The sequence below is a fragment of the Colobus angolensis genome, unplaced genomic scaffold (genome assembly GCF_000951035.1).
Source record: "Colobus angolensis palliatus isolate OR3802 unplaced genomic scaffold, Cang.pa_1.0 Scaffold342, whole genome shotgun sequence".
NCBI classification, from domain to species: Eukaryota; Metazoa; Chordata; class Mammalia; order Primates; family Cercopithecidae; genus Colobus; species Colobus angolensis.
Window position 1 is genome coordinate 1,500,589 of NW_012116733.1, and position 26,671 is coordinate 1,527,259.

Here is a 26,671-nt window from a genome sequence, read left to right on the forward strand (position 1 = left end):
GACAGAACTGTTCTGTCTACAGGTAAAAAATTCACCATTGGCCTGTATTTTGAATTGTGCCCAGCTGATGATCTCTGGTCTTTCTTATGCCAGACTCAATAATCAGCTGCCTCCTGTTCCTACCTTCTACTATCCCAGAGCAGCCCATCCTGCAGGTGCAGAGACCTTTGGCCTCTCCATCAGGGATACAGCCAATTCTTCATTCTGGATTGACTGAACTGGCCCTATGCAGTTGCCAACGAAACAGGGCAAAGAATACAAATGAGTGGAAAAGAACAGGCTAGGAGCTTCTAGAAATCTCAATTTGTTTCATCAGATATTTGAAGACAATTAATCCCCTTAACTCAGAACGTTGTTAGAATGGCAAAGCTCTTTGCAAATTCTAATGAGAAACAAAGTAAGATTCCGTGACTGTTACCCTGTTATAAAATAAATATTGACAAATTATGTAGTGGAGAAGGAAGTTGAAAGAAAAGTTTGATAGGTGGTCACTCACTTACTGTACAGTTTAGCCCCTAAACCCTAAAAACCCTGAAAGCTATTTTTTTCTTCCTAGTCATTCAGCCTTCATCTCCCCTTGAGAATGACCCAGGTTACCTTGTCTCAGGGTAAAGCTGGGTTTTGGCAATCAGTAAATGTCTTTGCTATTGAAAATTGCTGTAGCAGCTGCATTTCAGGCACCTGCTCAGTGAGCAGGTTCCCGGTCAAGTTCAAAAAAGGAGCCATACCTTCATTTGCGGGATGCTGTGTTGAAGTCAGACTTCAGAGGCATGGTTTGTGCAGCCTCCCGGGATTTAGCTGGGCTTGAATCGCCTGTGACCTCTGTGCCCTTACAACATCACAGAAAACACCATCATGGTGCTCACTAATTGGTCACCTTGATGTCAGTCACAGCACGGAGATCAAGGACAGAGCCGGTCCCGGAAAGTGAACTACACACAGTCTCGGAGGTGGTCCCTACAGGTCAGGCTAGCATCCTGCTGAGAGCACAGTGCCAGGGAACCTTACCCCAGGACTACTTGAAACATGGCTGTGCTGCTCATGAACAAAGGACAGGTGGCCCCATGAGTGACCCCTTCCTGACCACCCACAAAGTCCAAATTGTCAGCCTTTCACACCTATTATGCTGCCATTATCTGAGGAAAACACTAAGTGCTATGCTCCGAATCTAACACACAAAGCGGGCTCTTGAAATTAGTTTCTGCTTATTGGTTTTAAAAATTATCAAGATTATTTTATTTTTAAGGCAGCAAATCCATCATGAATTGTTGGAGTGTTACGTGCAGAGTGCATTTGAGAAGCTCACTTTAATACTAATCACAATTTTGTTAGAATTCAAGTGCCATGTGCTTTTGTGAATAACATATAGTCGTAGGAAGAATGGGAAGAAATGTAAGGCACAAGTCTTTCTATTATTTCCCTTGGATTGAAAAAAAATATGTGGGTTACTATTCTCTCCCTTTGAAACCAGGCATTTCAGATGGTAGGAATCTCTGCACTTAAGTAGAAATTCTAGAATTCTAATCAAGAAAAAAAAGGAAGTGAAAGGAAAGAAGGAAAAAAGGAAGAGAATGAGGGAGACAGCTAGGGAGGAAGGAAAGAAGAAAGGAAACAAGAGAAAGAAAGAACCACTGCAGAAAGTACGGTTTGTTAAAAGTACTTTATTCTGTAGTTCAATTTATCAAATAAAATATTTGTTTCAATAATATGAGATCTTTCCTTAAGTGTATGGATCATACTGATAATCTTCTACACCAGAAAGATGTGTTTGTCTGTCTTCAACAGGGGATCAGTGCTGCTGCAGGAGCCGAGGACAAATATTAGAACAGAGGAGGTGCCTTGGTCTAGATTAATTATCTAGAGACATCCATAATCATCATGAGAAACTACCTAGAACTCCTGAGGATAGAATCCATTGAAAACAGCAAGGACCAAATTCCTGGATGCTTGGCCATATAAATGAGGAAGTGTGAGTTCCTTACACAGACAGGAGATGAGTTCACAGTTTTGCCTTAAAACTGTCTTTTAAGGCAAAAGCAGTTTAACGTCTTCTCAGTAACTTAATTAAGGCAAAATCTTTTGGGACTTTAAAAGGTATAGGATGATTCCCCTTCAGGAGGTTTCATGTGCTAGGAGTAGATAAGAACCAGATAGAGGAGTGGGGCAGCCACTCAGTGAACAGGTCCAGCTGGAGTCAGTAGAAGACCTAGCCTGTCAGATAGCATTGGGAGAGCTGAGCAATTGATCCCCAGCAGGAATTGTGGCACCGTGTAAACATATTACTGATTCATGAGATAACAGTGACATTTCAAGGAAGATTCTCCTCTACGGCAAACTTGAAGAAAATAGGATCAGGCATCAGACTATGGTGCTCAGTAAAGCAAAATAAATAAAAATAACATGTAATGTAAGAACTAGGAGAAGGAATCGAGTCAGTTATCGGCATTTTAAAGGACCAGACTAAATCGAAGCCTTAACTTTTTACCTCTGCTTTGTCTTCTCCTTACAGTGGCCAATTATCAAAACTCAGGGAGTCATCCTAACAAAATTAACAAGACTGAGGCAGAAATAGCAAACCAGTAGTTTGTCCCTGCCTTTGCCAACTCAGGACTGAGGCAATGAGTCAGGGACAGTTTACATTAATCTGCATACTAGTTAATAAAAACTGGGCTGGAAGCAAGAGGACCCGGGGAAGTTTCCCTCTCCAGATCTGGGATATGAAACAAACTGTGATGATTCTAGTTAGCCGAGCTGGTTTGCTTAGCTTGTTTAACTAGCTTTTTAAGTACCTTTCTATCTAGCATTCTGTCATAACAAATTTAAGAAGAGGCCTGGGAGAGGGGAATAAACAGACACTTAATAAATTGTTTTGCAGTATGAAAAGAGACCTGGAGTTTCAGCCTTAATAAAAGCTTAGGTAACTTCTTAGTATTGTGGGAATGAAATAAAGGGGCCTGAGGGCTAAGTCCTTGTTTCTCATGCAAGAGGACTATTGAGGGTTCATCTTCTCAAATGTGAACTCCGCTGGGTAATCAGTCATCCCCATGGTAACCCAGCAACTTTTAATTGTCTTTAATTAAGGGGCCACAGAGGCAATCAGCTAAATTTCTAGCACATTAATAAGGGAAGCGTGAAGTGCAAAATGGCTGCCAGAGGTAGATGGTGCTCGCATAAACCAGGACTCCTGGAGGAATTTCTAAGGGGAAATGTGATAGATGGTACAACCTTGAATTTCCTCCTCAGATTCAGGAGGGGAAAAATTAGTAATATTCAACAATATCCAAGGGAAAAAAATATGAGAAATAAGTAAAAGAGCAAATAGGATCATCTTAGCTAAATTAATGAAACACATGGGATGTAATATGCATCTGGAATTTTTAAAAGATTTAAAAACCCAAAAAGAAGACAAAGTGAGCAAGTTAAATGAAGCTGAGGAGGAAGACCCGTGACTTCACCAAAAGCCTGATACTAAACTGCAGAGCAAAGCAAAAAATTGTGACTCTTTAGTTCATCTTAAAACTTGCCTGTTTCACTTAGCTTTCCCTCGCCATTACAATTCATATTAATCATTTTTAAAATGTACTATTAAGAAAGAAAAATAAAATTCTAAGCCCCCAAACCCACTGAACAGACCCTCTCTTGGCCAGGGAGACCCCAGAGAAACTTGAAAACCAAGTTTCTGGCTATGAAGGGATAAGAGGTCAGACATGCCTCCCTTCTCTCCGACTTTTTTTTTTTTTTTTATTCAGGATCTTGCTCTGTCCCCTAGAATGGAGCGGTGCATTCATGGATTACTGTAGCCTCATTTCCTGGGCTCAAGCTATCCTCCCACCTCAGCTTCCTGAGTAGCTGGAACTGTAGGCATGCGCCATCATACCCAGCCAATTTTTTATTGTTAGTACAGACAAAGTCTCACCATTTTGCCCAGGCTGATATTGAACTCCTGGGCTGAAGTGATCCTCCAACCTTGGACTCCCAAACTGCTGGGATTACAGGAGTGAGCCACCGCCCCAGGCCAGATGCACCCTATTATACCTCCTCCCTCCCTAATTGCCTTTAGGCTTTTTTCCCTAAGGGCTAAACAGAAACCAACCCTTTGGAAACACCAGCTCCACTGCTGGTGTTACCCAGCCTCCTGAGGCTGCCCTTCCCTTTTTGCAGTTTTGATACTAACTGACCAACATTGCTTCCTGGTAAGAGACCATCTGCCACAGGATGGTTCTGGCCAGTCTATGGAAGATGTGCAGTGAGGATTTTCATGTCCTGTGCTTCACCTTTTGACATCAGAGGGCTGAAAACTCTACCCTGGGTTCTAGGTTACACAGTCACTTTTTGTACATGGGACCCCGGAGCGTATGAAGCACATTTCTCCTTTTATAAATATTCATGACTCCTCCTATAGTTTATTGAATATGTATAATCAGCCACCCCACTTAGCACAAATTCCTGTTAACACCCTTTACCTCTCACTTTAGTTTCTGTTTCGGATTTCTGACTGGGGGCTATGCTTCCCAGCCTGTCAGAATGGCCACCTTGCAGGCTGTAAGCGTTTATGAGAAATAAAGCTCTCCTTTCCAAATGTCTGAACCTCACCATTCTTCAGCTGACAGAAGTCAGAATTTACTGACTTCACTTTTTCCCCCCTAATTATATATGATCATATATTCAGGGGGGATGGTGGCAGACTAATTGAGACAATTTAAGAAGTGGCTTTATATATTTTTCCATGCTTGGTTACCTCCACATCCCTGTGATTCATTACACAGCATATGCTTGATACCTGCTTTTATAGTTAAACAAACCAGGCACTAAAGTGCAGCTTAGGTTCTGCTGCCCAAAGTAGCAAAGCTGAGCCTAGAACCAAATTCATTGTTCTTTCATGTTGACATGTGGAAAGAGAGAGGCCAGCTGCATGCTCTCAGCCCTTCTGAACCTGCTATAAGTACTCAACAAATATTTTGGCCTGATTCAGAAAGAGAAAATTCAAATTAAAGACTACAGTTTTGAAATGGAGGCCAAAAAAAAAAAAGAAAATATTTTTACTAAGTTTGTAAAAATATAAATATCTACTTTAGGTTTATTTCTTATTCACAGTCTTATTAAACAATCTTAAGTCATATTGTTTAGAATTATATCCAATTGTTTCCCAGGATACTATGAGAGAAACTAGTAAGAAAAGACTTTCGGGAATAAGGGTCTGAATGAGTAATTGGCAGGGAATGGACTGCTCTAATTCTTTACAAAGAGATTGTTCCCAGCCTTGTTTTCACACTCCTTCTCACCAGTGATAAGGCTTGCTTGCATTAGGAGCTGATGCCTACTATAGTTTGTTGCTTTTATTTATGCTATTCAAGCAATTCACATAAATCTTAAATCAGCTACTGGGGCAAATTTAGGTTCTTTAACACAAAGAAAGATGTAAGACAGACCTTGTGTTCAGGGAGTTTATAGATTAGTTGGGAGGTAAAGCCCAACCTGAAAAGAACACTAAGAAAGTGGAGAAGCCTATGGAACAGATTTTACAGTTTGTGTTTTTAGATGTAGCTGGCACTGATGAAGCCGATTGGCAATTTTTATGTGCTGACTTTTCAAGCATTATCTCATTTTATCTTTATAATAATCCAGGGGTGTAGGCATTGTTATCATTCATGTTGTATTAGATAAAGATCACGTTCACTCTCTGCCCAAGAGTTTCTCTTCTTTTGCTCAGTAATAGCAGAGTTCTTACATGGCTGCAAAGCCCATTGGGTAGGATCCAACCTTTCTCTTCCATGTCCTGCCTGAGCACCCACCTCTCAGTCCTCATCTCCTACCACTCTTCCCTTCACTCACCGCACTCTGGATACATTTTTCTCCTCAGTGTCCCCATGGGGGGCTTTGGAGCTTCCAGGACTCACCCACGTTCCAGTGCTTCAAGTCCTTTAGTTCTCTACTTTAATCTTATCAGGAAGGCCTTTGGTAATTTCCCTAAATGAAACTGCAGACCCCACCCTAACAGCCAATTCTCTCACCTAACTTTTCTTTTCTCCATAAATTTCCCATGTTGGAATATGTTTATGTGTTAATTTATTTGTTAACACTCTTCCCTGACTAGCAGGTGGTATGTTTTGTCCCCGGATGTATTCCCAGTACCTAGAGTAGAACCTAGCACAAAACAAGGCTCAATACATACTTGGAGAATAATATGAATAGGGTCAGTAAGGCTTTAGGAGCTTAGGCAATTACCCCAGTCACAGCCTCATGATAAAAACGGGACAGGAGCCCATCTTCTAGTACTACCTATCTGGATGGTCTTCAAGGAAGCAAGACCATCTTAGGCTATGACAATGAAAACAGAACTTCTCATAACAAAACTTAAAGTCTTTGAGTTCTGTCTTCAAATTGTAATTCTGCCAAATGTGAAAGAAGGTATGTAAAATTATTGACAGTGGGTTCACATTTTGATTATTATTAATCTCTACATAAATCAATTTATCCACAATTCCATATGTGCTTAATGCATACAGACAGCATTCCAAAATTTCCTTTTCTCCTTTCTTCATAGAAATAGGTATAAAATTATTGATTGACAGATAAGTAAAGAGAGAGAGAGATAAAATCTTTCAACTGTACTATTGCTGATTTCTTCACCTCTAAATTCAAGTACTTTCACTTTGTGCCTCTTTCCAGTACTCTCAAAAAAGTAATGCACCTTACAGGTAAATATCCCATTAAACCTATGAACAACAAAACTATTCCCTCAGATCTTTACTATACCCTTAGGAATCCAATAAGATAAATTCACCGTAAGTTATTACTATTTTACACTTCTAGATTTTTGCATTTAGAGAGTTCTGAAAATATGGCAGTAATGGTTAAATTTACAGTACTGTTTTAGGTAAAAGAAGAGATCTGCAACCTTCATATTATATTATTTGGTTGGTCTGAATTTTTTACCTAAACATAAAGCTGGCTGTGGCCTGGCAGGAAAATAAATGCGAAAAGAAAGGGAGAAAATGAGTTGTATGGCTTAAAGAAAAGTATTTTTCTGCATTACTTTTCTTCCCCTTTCTTGTACTTCACCATTCCATCAAGAAAGGAATAGTCTTTCCTCTATGAGGAATAACCTCTCTTTCATGCACTGAAAAATGTCATTTTTCATTTCTCCCTGGAATAATTTGAAAATTTTTCAAGTTGTATGGGATGCACAGACCTCTGTCACTTCCAGGTGGCTTGAAGCTAAACAAGAAAAAAATAGAGTATTCCTCACAATCACAGAGACTATTACTTGGGTTTGTGGAAAAATATAATACAAATTTATAATAATGGCAATGGCAATTGTCCTGTGTAGTCCGCACTCTCTGTTTCCTTATAGTTTTTTATGTTTAATTCCTGTTTATATAGAAAAAATTTCTAGAAAAATTTCTTCAAAACAGTATGTATAAGTATAAAATATTGAAGTCCACCTTTTTTGTTCCTTTAACTTCCTCTCCCAAGTTAATTAAATTGAAATGGGGATTCTGCTGTTTGCTGCTTTAAAAAAATAGCCAATTGAAATTTAATTGGTATCTTTTTTCTTTAGTATTCATTCCCTGAAGCTAAATTAATGATCAGTTGTAAACACTTCAGCTAAAGACTATTATGACTTTTGAAGGAAATTAAACCTAGAACCATATAGTGGATAAAATAACTACCAAGATAAGAATGACAACTGTACTATAAATAACAAAGGGTTAACACATCTGTCTGTGTTTTCTTTATCTTTTAAGAAAATTTTTAACAACTACAGAGAGACAAAAGTCCCAAGTGTATTCTAGGACCAGTAGCTGTTGTAAATCAAATTAATTACTTTTGCCCAAAACTGTCCTCAGTGGAGGATATTTGGCCACTGGACTGTTAATACATCTTTACTTAATCACTGTCCTATAATGCCATCCCCCTGATAGAAGAAATGAACTGGAGCAATAGCAATCTATTCACCTTTCCTAAAGTCCTCACGAAACCTTGATTTACAGGGTGAAAGTGTTATGTATTGTTCAGCTAAAAACTGTCTACCCCTCAGAAGCCTCTCTTTTCTGGGAGCAGAATAAAACCCACAGAAGACGATGACCTTTATATCTGCCTTTTACTTGCAGCTTTATCTCCACTCTCAGTACCTCATGAATTTTTCTCCTTTGATTGGATTTTAAAACATCTTTAATATACATTATATCCATCAAGATGAAACCCACCCATTGTCCCATATAACTAATATTTAAGGTTTTTGAACAAACATAGAAATTGATGCTCCCTGGTCTTAAAACTTGAAACTTAGATTTGTCTCTTGAGTTTTTTTCCCAGGAAACCAACCCACAGGCAAGGAACTGAAACTCTTGAGATCACTGCAACCAAACAACCAGACACTAGACTCCTCATCTATCATGACTGCTTCCACACTTCTCCTTAATTCCTGTTTTCCTGCCTTCCTCGCTATATAAACACCCCAATTTTGGTCGGTCAGGGAGACAGATTTGAGACTATCTCTTGTTCTTTTCTACTGCAGCATCCAATGAAAGCCTTCTTCCCTGGAAATACTCATTGTCTCAGAGATTGGCTTTCTGTGCGTTAAACAGCAGAACCTAGACAGAACCCCTGGTATTTTGGTAACAGGCTTTTGACATTTCCACCTCTTTGATCCAGAAGAATTCATCACCTTAATGGTTTACCATATCATTTACCACACCATACCAGTTTAGTCCAGCTCAAAAAAGTCATAAATGTTCAAAGACAAGGTTACATGGAAGGCAGTGCACCGACTGAAGGAAATCTGCCTATTATGACTTCTTGGTGCAATCACTTCAGTCTTCAGATAGACACGGCCATCATTTCCAAGGTAACTAGAGAATGCCAGGAGAGGGTCCAGACAAAAAGATAAAGCATGAACTTATTTACTACCGACACTTGAGTTTAAATTACATTTTATGTATTTTTAAGTGAACAGTCTTAATTTTCTTCTTAAGGAATGTTGAAGTTAACATAATAATAATAAAAAAACCTTCTCTGAATAAAAACCAATTCATTGTGGGGTTGACTAAGACATAATTTTAATAAAAGAAACCATATCTGAATAGAAAATATTTCATCCCTCATGCTCGCATATACACCTAAGATCTGTGGTGTTGAAATAGCGTTTATCAAGCTCCATCCACTAGAGTCAGCACTGCTCTCTGCCCTCTGTACTTTCTTAGATGGACTGAGGAATTGTTGTCCAAGCGCTGCTATTTCAGGAGGAAAATTCTCCCTTGCAGATATTTTCTGCAGAGCAGGTTTTGTAAGACAGCTCAATAGGTGTGGTAAGGAATGGAGTCCTGAGTATCTCTGAGAGTGTGTAGGGAGAGGAATCAACTTTTATGGTTTCACTGCTTTGCTGGAGAATGCTGTAATTGATTCTTAGGGCATAGATTTGGGTCCCTTAAATATTGGCCTCAATCTATGAGTTCTAATTTCCCTTTTAGTAAGAAGACTATGGCTAATAATAATACATTGCAGGACCAGGGCATGTTAAAGAATGATCTCCCCCCATGTCATTAAATGTAACATTTCAAAGTTCATGAAAATTGCTTCATTGGGATTCTTAAGATGGAGCTTCGTCTTAGGTGTTATGTTCATTGTTTGTCTTTCTCTCTGTCCGAATGGGTTAATGTCTGGAACACGGGTGATGAAGCAAAGGAAAACTCTTTTGCTTAACAATATACAATTTAAAACCCTAGCAATTGTTTTTGGTCAGTTTCTTGCAATCTGCAAGGTAATTTTTTTCAATTTATTTGGAATTAGTCAAGTGCACTGTTGAAAAGGCAGAGTGAATTGATGCTAAATAGTTTTTGGAAGATGTAATTGTCTGATGATTTGTAAATAGCCAAGCTTATCAAAAAAGTAATTTAAATGTTCTGCTGACAATTTTGTTCAGTTTGCTATACTCTGTAAACTGGGGAATCCAATTTTTTGCCCTCATTAGCATGAGAATTCTCTTTGCTTGACTAAATAATTTGAGGGCCTAAGGATGTCCAGAGTTTTGGAATCTGAACTTTTAATGATTCTTACCCAACATAAACATCATTCATAGGATGATAATGCCACAGTGCTTTTTAATAACAAAGTTCAATGCATTTTGCAATGGCTGGAATGTGTCCCACAAATAAATACCCTATGGGTGTCTATCTTGGGAGAAAGTGGGACAATGTCAAGTCTGCCCATTTTCCCATATTTCTCTTTGCCATTTTGCTTATGCTTTTTAACGTGAACACTCTAAACTCCAAACTCCATCTGATAATCCATTGTTCATCAGATGAAGGAACTCTAAAAAACTGATTCCTATAAGCATATTATGGACTGGATCATATTAACTAATTGTTTCCTTCATAATAGTAGTAAAATAATTAAAATAGTTATTTACAAGATATTTGCTAAGTACTTTAAATGCTTTATATACATACATTTTTAAAATTTATTTATTTATTTATTTTTAAGACAAAGTCTTGCTCTTGTGGCCCAGGCTGGAGTACAGTGGCACCATCTTGGCTCAATGCAACCTCTGCCTCCCGGATAGAAGCAATTTTCCTGCCTCAGCCTCCCAAGTAGCTGGGATTACAGGTGCCTGCCACCACTCCTAGCTAATTTTTGTACTTTTAGTAGAGACAGGGTTTCGCCATGTTGGCCAGGCTGGTCTCGAACTCCCGACGTCAGGTGATCCTCCCACCTTGGCCTCCCAAAGTGCTGGGATTACAGAGCATGAGCCACTGCACCAGGCCTATATACATACTTTTTTCCCCCAACTCCACACCAACTTTGGTGTTTTATCGCTAAATACGTAACAGTTTCTAGAGATTTGGTAAATGAAGCAACTAAGACTTAACAGTTTATTTCCATGGTTATACGTCTAATAAGTCAACAAGCTGAGATCCAAAACCTATACCTTGTCTGACCTCAGATGTTAACTATGACGCAAGATTGCCTCTAAAAACAAATAACAAAATCGGACAAATGATGGGTACATCTTTAGTCTCTGGAATGGAAACATCTTGGACAAATCTTAAAAAATATGAATATAAAACTTTTACAGGCAAAGCCTAATTTCATACCCACTTTTGGTTCCAGTATTATTTTAAGTCAGGCTTAGGGATAATAATCTGTTTGGAAAGAGAGTTTGGAGCTGCAATTGTTTATCACTTTACACAGTTTTAAAAACATACTAGATGAAAAAAAGCTGAAAGTAGGGAGACTGATGGAGTTTATGAACTCACTGAAGACTCCTGTTCATTCACACAAAATACCCTTTCTACACTACTGATTATTAGGTGAGAGAAAAGGCCATAATTTTGCTGCCAAACATCTTCAAATCAGGTCTATACAAATATGGGATAGACTGTTTCCTTCTCCCAAAAGTATATCTTCTGAAGCTTCTTGGAGAAGGTGCTCATTAAGGATAACATGGGCAGGGTGCAGTGGCCTATAATACCAGAACTTTGGGAGACTGAGGCATACAGACCACATGAGGCCAGGAGTTCAAGACAAGCCTGATCAACATGGTGAAACCATCTCTACCAAAAATATTTAATACAAAAATTAGCGGGGCGTGGGGGTGTGCACCTGTAATCCCAACTACTGGGGAGGCTAAGGCACAAGAATCACTTCCACCCGGGAGGCAGAGGTTGCAGTGAGCAAAGATCATGCCACTGCACTCCAGCCTGGGCAACAGAGCAAGACTGTCTCAAAAACAAACAAACAAACAAATAAATAAATAAATAAAATTTTTAAAAACAAAAATCAAAAAAAGGATAAGATAATAGTTTTGTAATATGCAGGAGTATCTGGAAGGGATAACCATTACCCCAGCATTTGCATTAACATCTGAATCTAGGTCTGGTATTATTTTAATCTCCTAGCAGAGTCATGGATCATAGGACTTGTCCCAGACATCAATAAAAAAAGGAATGGGGTGACCACAGGCCAGGGCTTCTTGCAAAGAGCAGACCTCATAAAGCACTATGACAGAGGTTTTCAGAGAAGCCTGGTAGTGTTACCGGCAGGTCTTTGTTCTTAGAGCTCCCAAGATGGGACAGGCTGCTCCCAAGATGGTGGTAAGCCTTTTGATCTTTGACCTGGGGTTCTTGGCCTCATGGATTCCAAGGAATGGAACCATGGGCCATGCAGTGAGTGTTATAGCTCTATTAGAAGCCGTGGGTCCCGGAAGAGAACTGTGGAACCCAGCGACTAGTATTCAGCTCCATTAGGACGAACTCCGGCACTTAGCCACCCAGGAACAATGGCAAGCCTCTAGCCCAATAGGGAGCAGCAATGGGCAGCGCCTCGCTGGATTAGAAGCTCAGCGGACACCCTGCCGGATCCTGAGGGGTGGAAGTCAGTGGCGGGTCTGCAATGGTCGCGGTCAGCAGTGGTGGACAGTGAGTGAAATCTCAGCTCCAGCCGGAATAAACACGGACTAGAAAGAGTGTGCAGTTGCAACATTTGGTAGAGTGAAAACAGAGCTTCCATATGACGAGAGGGGACCCAAAGGGGTTGCCACTGCCGGCTCAGATGCCTGGGTTTATATTCCAATCATTGCCCCTCCCCCTGTGCTCTCAGGCGATAGATGATTTGATTATTTCTTTACCTCCTGCTTTTAGTCTAATTGGTATTTTAGTGAGTTCTGTTTACTACCTGATTGGTTGGGTGTGAGCTGAGTTACAAGCCCTGTGTTTAAAGGTGGGTGCAGTCACCCTTCCTCAGGCTTTGCAATTCTTAGTCGGCCTAGGAAATCCAGCTAGTCCTATCTCTCAGTAGGACAGCATAAGAAGGCACTGCAGACAGCACATAATGGGAGGAAAGAGTGCTGAAAAGTAGAGGGAAGGTAACAAAGCAAATGGCATGCCTGCTTTGTCTACTACCTTTTTCAATGGCCCGCCTTCTGAAGTTTTCGTATATTTCAATTACATCTGGCTATACAGGCAAGACTGGAGTGCGGGTGCAGCAGAAAAAAGGGACGAGGTAAGCTGGAGGTGTAGCAGGCTCACTGCTCTGCTGTTTTGTTCTACTGCATTGAATAAAATGAATCTTTTCAAACAGGTGAATTTTCCAACAGAAATGGCCCAAACAGCCTCAGCTCATTGAATAGAAAGTGTAGTGGTGATCTAAACCTATTACCTTCAATGGAGTCTGTGACATTTTCTTCCAGCATATTGATCGGCAAGAGAGAGGAAGAGGGAGAGAGAACTTTTTCCTCCACTCATTGTGTTGCATCAGTCATTGTAATGCTAGTCACAATGCATTAAAAAGCATTGAGAATCAACAGGGCTGGCTCTTTTGTAGCAGGAGTAATAAATGATTTTACTGAACAGAATTAAAATGCTGTTTAAAATACACTCTGTACACATTTTTTCGAATTTCTCACCAATCTTTCTTCCCTCCTTTACAAAATAAGGAATCAAAAACTGCTTATTAATTAACAGTTTTCAGCATGTATACATCTTTTCCATTAAAGATTCTAATATGTTTTTACAGAGAAATACCGCAATACTATTTATTTCAAAAATATCCTACATCACATCAAAGTTTATCTCAAATTATCTGCAATTTAGGTTGAGAAATTTCAATGTTATTTAAACTAATGTGAGCTAAAACAACTTCTGGGGGTAGAAATGAATACCTCCTTATTTTTTGTTTTGGTTGCTACTGGGTTTTTTTTTTTTTTTTTTCCTTTTGTTTTGTTGTAGTTCTTATTAAACAACACAGTCTTTGAAGAGAAATAAAGTGAAATCAAATCCAGCCTCATTATATTGAAGTGTGGCTTACATGGTTGTGGTTAAGGTGGCACCAGGGTTTCTGTCAGAATATGATTGAAATATCTCAATTTCATTGATTACCTTTATTGGCTTATTAATACAGTGAAAGGAAATATGAAACTTCTACAATCTTCTAATTTCCAGGTAAAATATATTCATTATTTTTCATGAAATACTAATTTTCTGTATGTGATATATACATTTATAGGTAAGAAATACCATCATGAATTTCAAAGCAAACATCTCAAAAATGCAAGAAAGATGCATGGAACTTCCCTAGTAGGAAAATTACTATTGTACTATCTTTATTATTAATGTTATTTACTTATATTGAACCCATTTATTTTAGTTTTATCTTAATTTGGTCCATTTCACTCCTTGTCTCTAATATTTATATGTGCTTTTTCTTTGTCTCAGTGTAAACCTATTGCATTCCATGTTATCTGAATTTTGTAATCTTGCCTATTACTTACAAGCAATCTGCTGCTACAGTTGTTCCTAGGTGTTCTTATAAACTAATTTAACATCTGTTAGTACTACATAACCATATCAACCTACAAATGGCCAATAGAACTTCGCATTGTTGTGAATTACCATGTAGATAGATGGAGTTACACTAGTAATTGCAGGATCCACTCCATATTTCATGGTAACTCGATGAATAATCATTGTTATCTGGGCTATTTTCTTTTCAGTATTGCATACAATTCACATTTGAATCTAATTGCATTTAAAGCAAAAGATCATACAACCTATCTTTTTAGTAAATTAATTGATAATTGTGCTGAATTAAGGAATTTATGTAGGTGATTCTGGAAAATGAGTTTTCTAGTGTAGAAATAGAGATTCAACCAGTAAAGATAATACAAGATGAAAAGATGTTTGAGAGATGCCTTTGTCATTTTGGTCTACATAGACAATGGCACTCTCTTAAAGAGTGGCTAATTTAGCATAAGTAAACTGGAAATAGGTCAGACAAGAGCCACATGGACATTTACCAGTATGAACAAATTTCCTGCGAAAAGGATACCTAGTCCAGGTTGGACACAGGCATTGAGTTGGCTACTTAGGCATTAGGCTGTCCATTGGATAAAAACATGTCCATGAAAGGCACTTTGTAAATGTCTGCAGCTAAATCCCCTGAAACCTTGTCAGGGCTGGGCTATATGTTATAGCCACTCTCCAGAGAGCTCAAGACCAAATTAGAGAGAAATAAAACAGTGCTGTATCTTCATTTTACAGATGATGAAACTGATGCTCAGAGAAGGAACTGGTTAATTGCTAACATGATTTCTAAATCTTCAAAATTAAATGTTTCTTTCTATAATAGAATTCTAAGAGAGCTTATAGATTTTCTTCCCTTGGTGTAGAAGCCATGTATAATCCCCTCCAATTGAATATGGTGTGACCTATGAATATGATGGGCTTGTCACTTCTTCAATTAGATTAGATGATTAAACAGCAAAGGTGGCAAGATAGTCCTAATTGTTAATATTGTCTGATTCAATTTGCTTAAAAGTAATATGGAGGGAAGAGGCAAAGAAAGCACACCTGTGAAGCAGATCTATTCCACTGGTCGCCAATTTGTAACCTTCATTTCAGGTCATGACAGCCAACAATTTCATGAAAAACAACAAAATATTAGAGTTGGCAGACTCTTATTGATTATGCTAGTCCAACATCTTTATAGAAGTCACACGAGTTTTCATGAGTTTTCAACCTGTTAGTGATTGGCTGAAGGTACGAATTTACTTTCCCCAAGCAGAACTACTCCAGGTTTGCTCCAGAATAGGTGGCCCTAGCTTGTGTTCTGGTATTTTAGAATTTCACATTCAGAAGCTATAGCATCCCTAGAATACAAGTCTCTGGTCATTTAGAATGATTCATTTTATTGGAAATGATCAGAATTACTGTTCTAAATTACAAAGTATACAGAATATACTACCAACCTAGAAGGATTCCTTGTAGTCAAACTTAAGTCATTAATTTACTTCCCAGTATATCAGACTTTACAGGGAGAAAATGGGTTTAAATTTCAAAGGAAAACCAGATGTATTGGTTCAACAGCTCAGCAGTTTCATTTTTAGAGTACTAGTCACAGCCATATTCTTTAAGTTACCAATTGGAAATTCATAGGCATCAAATCCAACTTTTGCTCTTATACTAGTATATTCTGTCATTTGCAACATACTATTCAACCTTCAGGTTCCTCTTACACCAGTTATGAAACAATGATTCTAAGCCTCCACATCTCTTCTCAAATTGTCAATTGAGCTCTTTGGGAGAAAAAATTGTAAAACTTCTAAGAAGATTACATGATTGGGAGAGATTATATAAGTCAGCAGTTCCCAAACTTTTCGGCACTTGTTTTGTGGAGACAATTCTTTCACGGACTGGGTGTTGGGGGATGGTTTGGGGATGAAACTGCTTCACCTCAGATCATCAGACATTAGATTTTCATAAGGAACGTTCAGCCTAGGTCTCTTGCATGCGCAGTTCACAATAGAGTTTGCTGCTCCTATGAGAATCTAATGTCGCTGCTTATCTCTTGTAGGAGGCAGAGCTCACGCAGTAATGCTTGCCCACTGCCCATGTCCTGCTGTTGCTGTGTGCGATGGAGGAGGGGGTGGTTCTGGGACCCCGATATAAGTTATACATGACAAATTCTCTCTCTACCCTACCACATTCACTACATTGGATGTTTAATTTCTTCTTCACCATCATTGATAAATCGTAGTCATACTTAATAAAAACCAAAAAAAAAAAAATCCACAACAAATGAAAAATATCATTCTCTTTTAAGAAAAGTGATTCAATTTTAGATGTTAATGATTAATTTTTAAATTTTATTGAACTAAAATTATATTTCTTTTGTGAGTCTGACTCCTCAGTCTTACATATAGCTATAGAAACTACATCTCATCCACACCACAGTTCTTCTAATAATTTCAGATTTCCACTGTATTCCCTAGACTCTGATTATCCAGTGTTAGCCTTTCTGCCTCCTCTATTGAGTTACAGTAAAGTTTAGTGCTGAGCCACCCACACCTTTTCAGTATTTATAAACACTTTCCCAGCAATGTAGTAGTTAAAAAGAGATATAATATTCTGATTCTAGTTGACTGGTTCCAAAAAGAGTAAAGTATGAGTTAAGTGATCATTTTCCTAAAATCGAAACATCAGATTTTCTCTTTTATTTTCTATTAAGCCCTTTTCAAAACTGTATACATTCTAAAATAAGTAGAGATAGGGCAGGGAATTCCACCTAACATTTATTTTTATTAAATATGTCTAATCAGAATCCATCTATTATATTTGAATTGGCTATTATCATACAATTTTTTCTACCTATTTTTAGCTGTCATCTACTAATCTGATCAGAATGCCATTACTGACCTTTTTCTGTACTTTAATATAAATGCACAAAAAGCTAGGATTCATGATAGAGACTTGGAAACACAAGGAAATACCCTCTACCAGGTTAAAATTAATCACTTTAATTGGAATCCTTTTCATCAGTCAGTTATAATCAATTTCAAAATAATTCAATCCACATCTTCATATTTATCTTAAAGGGTGCTATGTAGGGCCCGGAGCTGAAAAATATTTTGCTGAACTGCATACACACTACTCATCTGATCTACTCAATAGGTAAAAATAGCATTAAAGAAGGTAAATCTGGAACTACTTGTTTTTTGTTGAACTAAATGATTTATATTAAGAAGCACAAATACAATGAAAAATATGATGTTGATAAATATTGAGACTAACATCAAAGTCACTTATTTGTAGCTTATAAAATCCAGCATCTGCTCTTTCATAATTATATTAGGTTGTGCAAAATAAATTTTTTAATGACAAAAACCACAATTACTTTTGTACCAATCTAATAGTGTTGGATAAAGGAAAACATGTAAATATGCCCATTCTGCCCATGACCCTTCTTAAGATTCTGATATCCCAATGTCACACAAAGACATACACAACGACAATGAGTATGAAACATTACAGCACATGGAAGTGAATTTGCCAGTTTGAAATCATAAACGTTTTTGTCAAAATTTAGAAAAAAAAAAAAAAAAGAAAAGAAAAGCTATGAGACCCACCATTGTTTTGTAATGTTTTGCCCTACCCACAAATCACTTTAGTCATGATATTTTTGTTTTCTTTTGTGAAAATATTGATAGACCACTTTAATTTCTCATCTCTTCTTCCCATTTCCAAAACTCTTCATAGATGACCAATATTAATTTTATACCCTTATCTGCAAATTCCCTCAATATTCTGAAGTGCAATACTTAATGACAAAGATATTTAAGTTAATCTTGGTAAATACAAACTCTCTAGAAAATGTTTGGTTTTAGTATATTTTTTGCAAATATGTTCTATTCTTTCATGCTTTAAAATAATTATCATTAATTGAACAGAATGCAGCAATATAGATTGCAAGGAGTTTTTTGTACTGCTGTTTTCTGTTAATGTTAAATTAATCCACCCTGTCTCAAGCATAGCTATAAAAAGCCATTAAGTTTCCCTAATACATCCTTATTTAAGCATTGTTTTATTCATTTTTATTATTTCATTATAAGAAAAAGCTTCTATCATTTTATGTGAATCCTAGGTTGGGATCTTCCTTCAACTCTGGAAGATTGTTTCAAGATTGGAAACCTTTTTAAGATAATACATGTATTACTCTCTCTTCATTAGAGCTGTTATAAGGAGAAACATATGTGTGTTAACCTGTGTGTATATATGTCTGCTTTTCTTATTAAAACAATTTATCTCATAATTTATTATACAAAATTTAGGAAAAAAATAAGCAAATAGGAAAAAGAAGTTATTTCCATCCATTCTCTGATTGGTTCCAATGCTGTTCACACTGTGGCATCTTAGCAGTCTCGTTCCTGTGCACAGACAAAACTACCTATTGTTGTTGTTATGTCTTCGCTTGCCATTAAAAAACAAACACATACAAAAACAAAACAACAATAAAAAGCAAGCACCTACAGTACCCTACATGTTTTATTTAACTGCAAATCATGAACAGCTTTTCATCCTGGCAGTCATTAGTTGTGATCACTAAATACGTTCAGTTCTCTGCCTTCTGCTCCCTGGCCATGTGACTTGCTTTGATCCCCACCTTTGAAAGGAGACTGCACATACTTTCTGAGGCAGAAGCTTGCCTGCTTCCTGTGACAGTGATCCACAGTGTTCCAGACTGTGGGGGCTCCATAGTTCTGCATGAAACAGGGTTGAGTTTGTGTGCTGAGAATTGCAGCTAAGGGGACTTAGCATAAGATACTGGGGGCAGGCTGGTAGGGGAAATAGCAGTTCAGACTACAGTGTCTGGAGAGCAAAAGAACGGTAAACTCAATCATAATGTCAAATTGTTGCCAAAAGGTGATTTTTTTAGAGGGTTTTACAGGAGTCTATAATGGCAACCCTCAAAGTCATATGAGGTTACCTTTAGAATCTGGGCATACAATTCACAATGAAACCAGGTTTCACATGGTGGCTGAAATAGTCAGAGATGAGTACTCCTTGGTAAGAGAAACTCAAAGACATTCAAGACAGATGAACAAGCTGGAATTCAGAAAAAGCTTAGGCCTGAAAGAAGGAAATAGAAACACATGGTAAAAACAGTCAGAAGCCTAATATTTTAGCTTGAATCACAAGTGAATAAAGAAGGAAAATCAGTAGATTACTAGGATCATGCTTATCCCAGAGCCATTACAAGTCTAATAATTATCAGTTGGATTCAATTATTTCAGCTTAAAGGAACTGACATGGGAAGAGGTGAGTATTTTCAAAATGTGTCTCTCTAGTGCAAAAATGCTCATCTATGTAAAATCCCTCCCTTCTTAGTTGTATGGACTTCTAAAGAGGTATTTTTCCATGAGTCTTTCATTTATCTGATATTCAGTGAATACTCACTGTGTTACAAACTATTCTGGGTATTGAAGAAATCATAGGAAATGAGACTTCAATTTCATCAATGTGAAAACCGCGAATACCGTATCATTACAATCAATTCCTCCTCTTTTGAAAAAATCAGATAAACTTTTAAATTTATTACCCAGACGTTGAATACTGATACAGAACTATCTGAGGCTTTCAGTACTATATTTTACCTAACAGAATACAAGATCCATGAATTAAGGACTTTGTTTTCTTCATCATTATAATTACCCAGCTTAGAACAGTACCTAGTGTATAACAGATGGTTAACAAATAAAGTTGATACATAACTAATACCATTTTTGTTATTCCCCCCACTCTACTCCATAAATTTCTTAAATCCTCTTTCTTTGGGGGCTTATCTAACACAAAATATATAACTTCTTTTCTAAGTTTAACTGGGATTAATTTTATTCTTTTTTCACTTTCAGTTTAACTTCATGTTTCAATAGAATCTGGTACATAAAACCTTGAGCTCTACTCTGCTACTGTTCATTATCCTAGCTGCTTTCACGTATATTCTTTCCACTAACAACGCTGTAGGGTAGAAATATCATCCATTTGTATGTGAAATAAGGGAGGTTAAAATAAATGAAGCAATTCACCAGAGTCACAGGGTCAGGGAGACTTGATCCCAAATAAATTTACTAACACTTGTAAACACCATTCCTGGCCTTTTTTAGTCACTCCATCCCTAGGTATCACCTTAAATGATTGTCAGAAAAAACAAACAAACAAATAAAAACAAAACAAAAATCTCATTCTTTATCACTATCTATATAGCCAGTTTCTCATTTCTCAAAGCCTGTAAAAGTTTTACTTGATTCTGCCAAAAGCATGAATTATCTTTATTGTATAATAGAATATAAAATGTTACTACCTTTCATAGAAATGCAGATTGACCTCTCTTTAGAAAAGGCTTATTTCATTTGTGTATCTCAGTTGGTTTACTGCTTTTTCCTCTCTATGATATTTGTTCATTCAAATAACTTTTTTTTTTTTACATTTTATTGGTGCAGAATGTCAAACTACCTTCTATACATATTTTATGGCTGATTTTAAAATTCTTTTTCTTTTTTCTTAAGTGAAAGCAAGTTTATTAAGAAAGTAAAGGAATAAAGAATGTCTACTCCACAGACAGCAGCGTAAAATTCTTTCTAAGTAAAATTTACATATAGCTACATAGAAATCTTAACTGAATAATTTTAATAAATGGAAACATCAATACAACCCACCCCACTCCCTTTCACAATAAAAAAAAAAATTTCTACCTCCCTAGAACGTTCTCACGTCCATTCACCATATATTCTCCCAACTGAAGGCCAGCTACTATTCTGATGGATTCATTTTCTTCACCTTGGAAAGTTGTGCTTGTTATAAAACTTCATATAAAGGGAATAATAATGCTGACTTACATTACTAACATTGTGTTATTGTGACATTACATTAATGGAATGAAGGGTAAAACAACATGATCACGTCAATAGATTCAGAACAAGCATTGAAGAAAGCTCAACATTATTTCATGATAAAAAACTCTCAACAAAATAGTTACAGAAGGTGATTTTCTCAACATTATAAGGCCATTTATGTAAAAAAAAAAAACCCAAAGCTAACATTATAATTAATAGATAATTACTGAGTGATTTTTTTTTCTAAGAACAGGTACAATGCAAGGAGGCTCAGTCTTGCCACTTCTATTCAATGTAGTACTGGAAGTACTAGCAAGAGCAATCACACTAAAACATGAAATATAAGATGTTCAAATAAGAAAGGGAAATTACCACTGTTTACAGAGGGTATGATTCTATGTGTAGAAAATTATAAAGACTCCTCCATGCATACATATACACACAGACTTATAACAAATAAATAAATTATATAAAGTAGCAGAATAAAACATCAACATGAAAAAATCAATTGCACTTATTTACACCAATAATGTTTTATCTGAAAAAGAAAATTTTAGAAATCCAATTTACAATAGCAAAAAATAATAAAATATTTAGGAATAAATTTAACCAAACAAATAAGAGATGTGTACATTGAAAACTATAAAACATTCATTAAAGAAATGAAGAAGACATAAGTAAATAAAAAATATCCCATGTTTGACTGGGTGTGGTGGCTCATGCCTGTAATCCCAGCATCTTGGGAGGCCGAGATGGGCAGATCACCTGAGGTCAGGAGTTCAAGACCAGCCTGGCCAACATGGTGAAACCCTGTTACTACTAATAATACAAAAATTAGCTGGGCGTAGTGGTGCATGCCTGTAATCCCAGCTAATCAGGAGGCTGAGGCAGGAGAATTGCCCGAACTTGGGAGGACGAGGTTGCAGTGAGCCGAGATCACTCCACTGCATTTCAGCCTAGGCTACAAGAGCAAGACCCTATCTCAAACAAACAAATAACAACAAAAATCCCATGCTTATGGATTGTAATAATTAATATTGTTAAAATATCCCAAAGTGATATACAATTGCAATGCTATCACTATCAAAATTCCAATGACTTTTTCAGACATTTTTCAAAATACTGTAAAATTCATATGGAACCACAAAAAGCCTGAATAGCCAAAGCAATCTTAAGCACTAAGAGCAAAGCTGGAGGCACCACACTTCCTGATTTCAAATTATATTACAAAGCTATAGTAATCAAAATTGTATGAAATTGTCATAAAAATAGACACAAGGATCAGTGAAACAGCATAGAGAGCCCAGAAATAAACCCAAGCACATATGGCTAACTGATTTTTGACAAATCCAACAAGAAAACACAATGGGAGAAAAAATAGTTTCTTCAATAAATGGTGTTACAAAAACTGGATACCACATGCAGAAGAATGAAACAATGCATACATTACACAATACACAAATATCAACTCAAAATAGATTAAAGATTTAAATGTAAAACCTGCAACCATAAAACTTCTAGAGGAAACATGAGAAAAAACCTTCCTGATATTGGTCTTGACAAGAATTTTTTGGCTATCACATAGAAAGAAAAAACTAACAAATAGGACTATGTCAAACTTAAAGCTTCTGTACAGCCAAAAAACAAGCAGAAAATGCAAAACAAACCAAAAAATGACAAAATGAAAAAGCAACATACAGATGAGGAGAAGAAATTTTCAAACCACATATATAATAAGGGGCAATATCCAAAATATATAAGCAATTCACACAATGTAATAGAAAAATAAATAAATAAATAACCTGATATATAAGTAAGCAAAGGACCTGAATAGACATTTTTAAGAAGACATAAATATCGTCACCAGGTAGGTGAAAAAGTGTTCAATATTAGTAATCATCAGGAAAATGCAAATCAAAACCCCACTGAGATATCACCTCACACCTGTTAGAATGATTATTACCAAAACGTTAAGGGATAACAAGTGCTGATGAGACTGTGGAGAAAAGGAAATCCTTGTACACTAGTTGGTAGGAAGTAAACTGGTGCATCTGTTATGGAAAATGACATTGAAGATTTTAACTAATTTAAAAAAATCTATCATATAAGCCAGCAATCCCTTTGTTAAGTATATATCCAAAGAAAATAAATCAGCATGTGGTAGAGACGTCTGTGCTCCCAAGTTTGTTGCAGTATAATTCACAATAGTCAAGATATGTAAAGAACCAGCTATTCATTGACAGATGAATGGATAAAAAATGTAAGATAGATAAATATATATCTTTTTACATAGATATATATATGTATATCTCTTAGATAAAAAGTATTATTCAGCCTTAAAAAAGGCAATATTGCCATTTATGAAAATATGAATGGACCTGGAGGACATTGTGCTGAGTGAAATGATCCAGACTAGAAAAGCAAATATATACGCTTTCACTTATCTGTAAAATCTTTAAAAAGTAGAATAAATGGAAACAAATAGCATTAATGTAGCTACCAGGACCAAGGAGGGGAAGAAAATTGAAAGAAGTAGGTAAAAGAGTACAAATTTACAGTTAGGTAAGATGATTAAATCTAGAGATTTTATATACAGTGTGAGGACTATAGTTAATATTGTATACTGAAAGTTTTCTAAAAAAGTAGATTTAGGTGCCATTATCACAAAAAAGTACATGTATATTAAGATATTATGTTGTACATTTTAAATATATACTATAAAGTAATCTTTTTAAAAGACAAATGATTCAGATAGACAAAATTTGAGGAAATTTATTACCCATAGGACAGTCTTGCAAAAATGTAGTAGGAAGTTCTTCTTTAGAAAGAAAAATAGCATACATCAGAAACCAGGATTGATGTAAAAAAGGGAGAGTGTCAGAGGAAAAATAAATTAAGCTTAAATAATTTTTTCAATTTTTTAATTGATATAAAATATAACAGTTTGTTCAAAATAATGACATTAACGATGTATTTGATAATTATGCTATATGAGTAAGTGTAATGAATTACATGAATAGTGTAAAGGATCAGAAGGAAGAATTGGAAATACTCTTGTTATAATTTACTTGCACTATGAGTGAAGTGATGTACCATTATTTGAAAAGGACTTAGATGAATTGTAAATGTATGTTTCAAACTCTGAGGCAACTACTAATCAAATTTTTAAAAGACGAACATTGGATATGCTAAGAATGAAGAGAAAATATAATCATATGAAATGCTAAATTAAAACCACAACTAGTGAAAAAGAGTTAAAGAAAAATTAGGAATGCCATGACAGTGTTACTACTAATAATAAATAAACCTGAAGTAGTTAATTTCAGAAAAAGTCAACTTTAGGACAAAGAAACTTGTGAGAAATAAAGGAGAGAATTACATAATGTTACAGGAGTCAATTCTGCAAGAAGGCATAACAATCCTTAATGTATATGTTCCTAACAAGAAAGCATCAAAATACATGAGGCTAAAACTAATGCAACTGCAAGGAATCCACTATTGTAGTTGGACTCTTCATCACTCCTCTGTCAGTAACTGACAGATCTAGCAGGCAGAAAATCAATAATAATATAGTTGAACTGAAGAGCCACTTCAATCAACTGAATCTGACTGATGTTAATACACTATATCCACAAACAGTGAAATAAACATTCTTCTCAAGTTCACTTGGAATATTCACCAAGATAGACCATATTTGGGGCCATAAAACATATACTGACAAATTAAAAAATAAATAGAAATTATACAAATATATTCTCAGTCCACAATGGAGTTAAACTAGACATCAATAACAGAAGGGCAGCTGAAAATGTATAAAATATTTGTAAATTGAAAAATGTACTTATTGGCTGTGTTCAGTGGCTCATACCTGTAATCCCAGCACTTTTGGAAGCTAAGGCAGAAGGATCACTTGAGGCTAGGAGTTTGAGAGCAGTCTGGGCAAAACAAAAAAACTCACTCTCTAAATTAAAATAATAACAATAAAAGGAAATAAAATAAAAATAAAGCCATGCTTACAAATACCTACAAATACCCCAAAGGTCAAAAAAAGAACTCTGAAGGAAAAAATCTAAAAACATAGTTTTAGAAAAATTAAAATAGAACTTATCAAAATTTGTGGGATGCAGCAAAAGTAGTACTTAGAGGAAATTTTATAGCACTGGATGCATACTTGAAGAAAGAGAGATCTAAAGTCAACGATATAAGGTTTTATCTAAGGAAATTAGAGAAAGAAAATCAACTTAAGCCTAAATCAAACAGAGGAAAAAAAATAAGTATTAGGGGAGATATCAGTGAAATTTTAAAAACTAAATCAATAGAAGAAATAAAATCAAAAGCCGGTTATCCAGGCCAGGAGCAGTGGTTCACACCTGTAATCTCAGCATTTTCGGAGGCCGAGGTGGGCAGATCATTTGAGATCAGGAGTTCTAGGCAAGCCTGGCCAATATGGTGAAACCCTGTCTCTGCGGAAAATACAAAAAAATTAAGCTGGGTGTGGTGGCACACACCTGTACTACTCAGGAGGCTGAGGTAGGAGGAGAAATCACTTGAATCTGGGAGGTGGAGGTTGCAATTAGCCGAGATCACACCACTGCATTCCAGCCCACGTGACAGAGTGGGATTTGAAAATCTCCATCTATGATTGAGGGTTTGTCTGTTTTCCCTTTTGTTTTGTAGTTGTTTCTTCTTGAACCATGAATCGCTGCAATTAATCATGTAAACATTTCGATTTCATTTTGTATTCTGAAGTACAGACACTTTTTGTTGTTTACATTTTGAAAAATGTCCCTCTTCGTCTCTTATATAACTCCTTGCCAGTACTTTTCTTCTGATAGGTGTTTGGTTGATTTTTTTCATTTTTTTTTTCCACTTCATTTTTGCCCTTGTATTTAAAATATTCTTCCTTTTAATAGTACAGAGATGGATCTGTGTTTGTGTTTTAAATTATTATTTAATATGATTATATCTGTATTTAATTGGCATGTTTTGTCCACTTACATTTAATGTAATTATTGATATGACTGGATATAGATTTACCATGTTGTTATTTCATTCATTTTTTTCCTATTTGTCTTTTAATCTATATATGTATTTAGATTGTAAGTGGTTATTTTGTAGACAACGCATAGTTGGCTCTTGGTCTTTGATCCACTCTGACAATCTCAGTTCTTTAATTGATATTACAATGAAAACACATTTAGGCCATTGGTATTCCAAATTATTATTGGTTTAATGGTGTTAATATCTACCACATTTCTTACTGTATTCTATATGCTGCCCTTTTCTTTGTTTCCGTTTTTGTATATATTCTTTGCCTTTTGGAATTTTCATTGAGTATTTTATATGATTATTTTTTTCCTCTTGTCTAAGCATATCGGTTATTCTCTTTTAACTTTTTGGGAGACTATTCAGAATTTGCAATATATATTTGCAATTAATTCAAGCCCACTTCCAAATAACACTGTACCACTTCATGAGTAGCATAATTTATAACAAAATAATTAC

The 26,671-nt window shown here is 36.2% G+C and overlaps 1 long non-coding RNA gene across 1 annotated transcript in view; it reads right to left on the reverse strand.

The window, feature by feature from the left end:
- Positions 1 to 1,644: 1,644 nt before the first annotated feature.
- LOC105519270 overlaps positions 1,645 to 26,671 on the reverse strand; it is a 198,598-nt gene continuing 173,571 nt past the window's right edge. Inside the window, exon 2 of the long non-coding RNA XR_001002940.1 lies at positions 1,645 to 1,798. This is a non-coding gene — a long non-coding RNA (uncharacterized LOC105519270). The remainder of the gene's footprint in view (positions 1,799 to 26,671) is intronic.